The following is a 6,512-nucleotide window of genomic DNA, read 5'->3' on the forward strand; positions in this document are numbered from 1 at the left end:
ATGGGAACTTCTGTCTAAAATTAGAGTGTGCTACGGGATGAAGCCATAAAATTATATTTGGCTCCAAGAGTCCATGTTCCTGAAGAAGCAAAAAAAAAAAAAAAAAGACAGAAAAAGAATAGAACTGATTTCAGTCTCAGTGAATTAGTATGAGTCGTGGATGGATTCACAGTTCTGTTATTCTGGTTTGCAGCAAATGGAACTCCCTAAAATATTAAAGCTCTAGAACACACATCCTAGTTCTCTTGCCAGCATTCAATTCTTAAGCTTTCCATTTATCACTGTTAAAAGCACAGAAAGAACATCTCCCTTTAAGATTTATTAGGAAAAAATACCTGCTTTATTTCGTATTGAGAATATTGTGCTTTTCCTGAGAGAGAGAAGGAGGAATGGAGGGCGAGCGAGAGATGACGGCAGATGTTTGGAAAGAGGCTGTAAATCTAGCAAGCTGTAAACAAAAATTGTGGTGGGAGTAAAATCCAATGCCCTTGTAGGGAAGCCCAGACATGCAAAGATTTGTACATGTGCCTTGCATTGTGGTTTGGTTTTTAAAAGAAATTTGTGGTGTTACCAAGAGGTTGCCTGTAAAATGAGACATGAATGATGTCTGGCAGATCTGAGGCACAAAGAACTATCTGAGAGCTCTTGTGTTTACTCTTACACAATGACAGTTGTAAGCAGATCTTTCTAAACAGAACCCAACAATTTAGAATGATTAAGAGATCTGAACTCAGCAGACTGTGTGCCACAAATTGCTTTCTTTCTAAAGCTTTATAGGAAATTAAGCTCCCAAGCTGATAAACCTAGAACAAAGAGATTTTGAAAGTTCCTTTTAAGGAATTTCTATAAAATTGTGTTGCTTGGGCTTATAAGGTTGCTTTTTTTGTTCCATGGGACTAATCCATTTTGATCATTTTCCATGTAGTAGCAAATCCTTCCAATGGCGATAGCTCCCTAAGGTTTGTTAAGAGGGCATACATATTTTTTGTTTCATTCTTTGTTTACTTATGCTTGGAATATAATGGAAAATGTCCTTCAGTTCATAAGTCATCCCTGTTTTGTCTCCCTTCCAAGATAAATTTAGTTTGGAGGAAATTGCAATGCCCCATCACTTTTGATTTATGTTAGGAAAAAAACAAAAACAAAAACCAACAAAAAAACCCTGAACTAAAACCTGAGGCCTTTCTCTAAGGCTGCCCTGGGAGTTCATGTCCAGGAGCTGCCCTTCAGGTAGAAACCACACCATAATTCGTCCTTTGACGACTGCATTAAACTGACTCTTTTGAATTCTCACTGTCACCTCATGTGGATTATGAGGACGCGAGACATGATATTTTTCTCCGTATGGGAAAAGCATATTTAAAAGTAACTCAGAGAATATTCATAAGTTTTTGACTAAGTTATACCTTAGTTTTAAACTAGTTAAAACTTAGTTTTTAACTACATTTTTAACCAAGTTATATGGGTAAAATAACAAAGTGTGGTGAAGAAATTCAATGGGGTCCAGCTACTGGAAAGAATAGCATTACAGTTTTAAAGGCTTGTTTTCAAACAAGCAGGTAGCTAAGTAAGACATTCAGTAAGCCCACATGAAAGAAGCACACCAAGATTCATGACCCAAGGACTGTTAATTATATAATCCAAACCCAAAGAAGAAAGAGTATCAGAGTTTAAATTGTGAGATTCTGGTGTGCAGAAGGCAATAGATGACAGCAGAAGCTCAAAATAGTTTTTCAGGATCTACACAGAGAATAAACCTCCAGTGATTTTTGAGGAATGGGAATAACCTGCTTATCAAACAGAATATCGGAGAGATGACTAGAGTAAATTAAAATGATAAATCTGACTTGAGTAATTAAAACTGCCATTTGATTTTCCTTTTGATATACTTCAGGCTTGATCTGGTTTTTAATATTTTCTGTGTTTTTTTTCACATTGGGGTTTATCTCTGTTGCATTTTGTTGTAATTGGGAATTTTCTTGATTCAATGTTATGTGTTTTTCTATAGTTTTTGATATATGAAACCCAGATTGGGTGAACCTATCAAAAAAATAACTAGACTAAAGGTTACTGGGGAGTACGGCTGGGAAGATGAGTGGGGTTGGTGGCAGGGGCAGGTAAAGGGGAACTAATAGCAAGGAGTCCAAAAAGAAAATGTTTAGAAAGTGGTGGTGGCAGCTGTTGTACAGCACTGCTTGGCATGCTTGAACTGTGGAACTGTACAATGTCTGGATTAGGTCCTAATAAAATGGTTTGAAAGAAAATAAATAAACAAAACAGCAACCAGCCACTTAGTATCAACTAAGTCCACATAGAAGAAGTACAATAGTCTATGTGATCTACAGATCATAAATAATAAAATCCAAATTCTAAGTATGGAATTGTATCTGTGTTAGTCTGGGTAGGCTAGAGAAACAAATTCACAGAGACTCATATGTGAATGAGAAAGAGCTTTATATACAAGGGCAGTTGAATATTGAGAAAACAGCCCAGTCCAGTCCAGATCAAGTCCATAAGTCTGATATTAGCCCATATGTCCAATGCAAATCTGTAAAGTCCTCTTCCGACTCAAAACACATGCAATGACACCGAATGCAGGAAAATCACAGGCCAGTGGGGTGGGAAGTCTTGTAGATCCAGTGGCGTTATAAGCATTTCAGTGATGGCAGGGGTCTCCACATGGTTCCTCCAGCTCAGGGCACTGGCTTCCATCAGCTGTCTCCTTGTGGCTTGTCAATGAGGTTGTTTCACCGGGACTGAGCCTGTGTCCTGCTTCCAGCAAACTATTTATCTCCTTTGTGTCTCCAAATGAGGTCATCAAGCTGGTACCTGATTGACAGGCTAAACTCCACCCCTTCACTCTTAATACTCAATTTGACAACAGATTTGTGTAACTACCACAGTATCAAAGTTGAAATTTTAAGTACCTAGTTTTCAGAGAGCTAGATTTGACTAAATCCATTTGCAGCATTCCCACGTGGATTAAGGCTTCAGTGAATTCCCGCTAAACTTAGTCCATGGAGGTAAGTCGCCTTGCTCTCAGACAAACAGCAGTGAAAAGTCAATTATTGCATATGTAATTACATTAAAATGTAATGTCTTATCATTTGATCTCCCCTTTGATCCATTTTAAAGTTGTTTTAATTTTTAATATCTTCTGCTTTTCTACTGAGGTTTTGCTATGTTTTGTCTAATCAGTATTGTGGGTTTGCTGTTTGTTTGCTTCTAGTTTTGTTTCATATGATTTTCTCTATATAGAATCCTATATAGAATTCTCTATATAGAATAGGTATATCTATAGAGACTGTAACGAGAGTAACAATGACCCAGGGTCTGGCAGGGGAGGATGAGGGGAGGATGAAGAGCTGATAGCCAGGAGTATAAGAAGAAAATGTTCTGAAGTTGATTGTGATGATGATTGCACAGCTCTTCTTAATATGGTTGAGTGATTAAGTTGTACATCAATGTCAATTGATCTATATGCCAATAAATTGATTTTCAAATGCTCAAATACAAAGCGAGAAATTCATAGTAAAAGATCAATATCAGAATATTTAAATAAAATAATCAAGAAAAATGTTAGGACAATTGAGGTATTTCTTTCATATGCCTCCTCTTTCTCCTTGTTATTTTCTTCTGTTTTTGTTTTGTCTTTCTGATGAGAACATCTTTGGTAACTTCTGCTTCTAAGTGGAGGGAGATGATCTTCAGTTACCTCTGACCTTTTACGTTGTTTCTCAGACTCTCAGACCATTGCAAATGTTCCTTATTACAGTTCTTCCTAATATAAAAGCTCAGCAATTTGAATCCGGGGAGGAAAGTTACCTACTTACTAGTAGATGACATAGAACTGTATTTTTAATCTTTTGGAAAACAGATGTTCTCTTTTCTTTTTTTAATCATTTTATTGGGGGCTCCTACAATTCTTATCACCATCCATACATCCATGCATTGTGTCAAGCACACATGTACATTTGTTGCCCTCATCCTTCTCAAAACATTTGCCTTCTACTTAAGCCCTTAATATTGGCTGCTCCTTTTCCCCCCTCCCTCTCCATTACCCCCTCCCTCATGAACCCTTCATAATTCATAATTATTATTATTTTGTCATGTGTTACACTGTCCGACATCTCCCCCCACCCTCTTCTCTGCTGTCCACCCCCCAGGGAGGAGGCTATATGTAGATTCTTGTAATCGGTTCCTCCTTTCTACCCGACATTCCCTCCACCCTCCAGGCATTGTCTCTCTCACCACTTGTCCTGAAGGAGTAATCTGTCCAGGATTCCCTGTGTTTCCAGTTGCTATCTGTACCAATGTACATCCTCTGGTCTAGCCAGTTTGTAAGGTAGATGTTCTTTTTCAATGAAAATTACCATATGACATATAGATACACAGACTATAAAGGGATTTATGACTTGTTTGGGTTTGAGGGAAAAGGAAAACCTAAATTTAATAAAGATAACACTTTATTAACTTTAATAAAGAGAGCTCCTTCTTGTAAAAGCATGTGCTAACATTACAGAAACTGGGGCACTGTCTTGGTTTTTGTACTAATGCTAGCAGCGCACACACAGGAAGAAGAGTGAGTCTGCATTCGATCTGGAAAGACTGGGGTGGACCTCTTCTTCATGTGCAGTGCCCTTTGTCTTAAGATTTGGTGTGCTAAATCTATTAGTGACTAGTAGAGCATTTTTAATGTTGAAAACAAAATGGCTAAATCATTTAATTTTTTAGCTATTCAAAAAAAAATAACGATAACATTTCATGGAATTGCAAAGCAGTATCCGCATATTGAGCCAATGCTAAGTAAAAGGAAAGGTGTTGTGCAGATATGCTGTGAGAGGTGCTGGTAAACACAGCAGAATTGATTCTATTGTTTGTTTGAAATTAGCTTGTGTGTCATATACACACAAAATTAAATCAGTTTTAATTGTACTTTTCCTCCATTTATAATCACTCATACCTGTGTTTAGGTCTGATGGGTAAAGAATCTAGAGTGCTTTTGAGGCTCTTGTCCTTCCGTATTTGAAATTTTATTTATTTTAATGTTGTTCTTATTTGTGAAATATAACAACACATGCAAAGAAAAACATATTAAATGTATTTGTATGCCCCATCTCTCATCAAAACAATAACAGTATCTCATTAGGCCCACGCTCCTGACATGTGGTTCCTCTTCCTCTTCTCTTCTTCTCTTCTGCTAGTATCTTCCCACCTCACCGCCACGTCCCTTCACTCACCTCCCAACTCCTCCCCCCATTGTAGTCTTCCAAATCTTTTTGATTGTTGTGAAAACCACTTTTATTTTTCTTTCTCCCTTTATAGTAATGGTGCCGTAAATATTTACCTTTTCTGAGTATAATACCTTCCAATTTTTCCCTGCTATGAAGTGTTTGACAGACTCCTAATTTGTTTAAGGATGCATAATTTTCCATACTGTTTATGTGTCATTCCTCTACAGATGGGGTTTTTAATTGTTTCCAACGTTTTGCTATTAGAGACATTTCTATAAAAAATATGGGTGTGCATATACCTATTTGTGCTATGTTTTTTTATTTCTTAATAGTATATACCAAGTAGATAAATAACCAGATGGTAATTTATTTTTATTTGCATTTGTTTTAGGAAATGCAGTACTGTATTCAATGGTGGTTATACAATTCTGCAATGCTCAGAAATAAATGAGCATTCCAATCTCTCCACATCCTCTGCAGCATTTATTATGTTGTTTTTTAAAAAAAACTTTAGCAAAGAATGTTAGTATGAGATGGTATCTCATTGTTTCAATTTGTATTTCTCTTTCTTGCAGGTAAGAAAATGCCACAAAGTAGTGAATGAGCCAACATGAAACATACTTTTTAGCTTTTTCAGTAAGTTATATAGCTCCTTACAGCTCTCTCACCAAAAACATGGCAACTCTGATTTGTGTATTATGGGTATAAAATTTTATATGAAAGAGAAATTAGTCTTCATTTTAATGAAAATTATTTATTGTATTTATGTATGCTCTAATATATAAATTATATATGACAAAATTTAGATAATTGTTGGCAAAGGTAAAATCCAAATTTATATCTACTGATTACTTATATCCTATATCAATAAAGAATTTTCTTGTTTTATATGAAACCAACTAATAGTGGTAGTGTATAAAGGTAAATATTGTTATTTACTTAACTAGAAGTTTAAAGATGAAGGGCTCTCTGGTTGTTTTGGAAGTTCAACCATATTATAGCTACTTACATCCTTCCGTTCTATCACACTTTACATGTTTATTTTTCTAGTGGAGGTGAGCAGTCATTGTAATGCTACTACTTATTCAGATGGCAAAAATTAGATGACTTAAGGAACAGACATCAAGACGATAGATACGTCTAAGATTTTCACCTTAAACATGAGAGACATGGGCCCGTTTTGCTGAATCGGGGATTGGATAGTCCTAATTGAAGCCCAAGTGAATAGTGTTCTGTTGGTGCCCCAATTAATTGGAACCAACTAGACAGCAGTGGGCA

At 36.3% G+C, this 6,512-nt stretch overlaps 1 non-coding gene across 1 annotated transcript; it reads left to right on the plus strand.

Annotated features, from left to right (window-relative positions):
* Nucleotides 1–4,489: 4,489 nt before the first annotated feature.
* LOC115873662 lies at nt 4,490–4,668 on the plus strand. Its single transcript, XR_004048551.1, has one exon. It is a non-coding gene; the product is annotated as a small nucleolar RNA SNORA81 (small nucleolar RNA).
* The last annotated feature ends 1,844 nt before the right edge of the window (nt 4,669–6,512 follow it).

The sequence above is a fragment of the Echinops telfairi genome, unplaced genomic scaffold, assembly GCF_000313985.2.
Source record: "Echinops telfairi isolate 266 unplaced genomic scaffold, ASM31398v2 ScPeMD7_7469;HRSCAF=8507_0, whole genome shotgun sequence".
NCBI classification, from domain to species: Eukaryota; Metazoa; Chordata; class Mammalia; order Afrosoricida; family Tenrecidae; genus Echinops; species Echinops telfairi.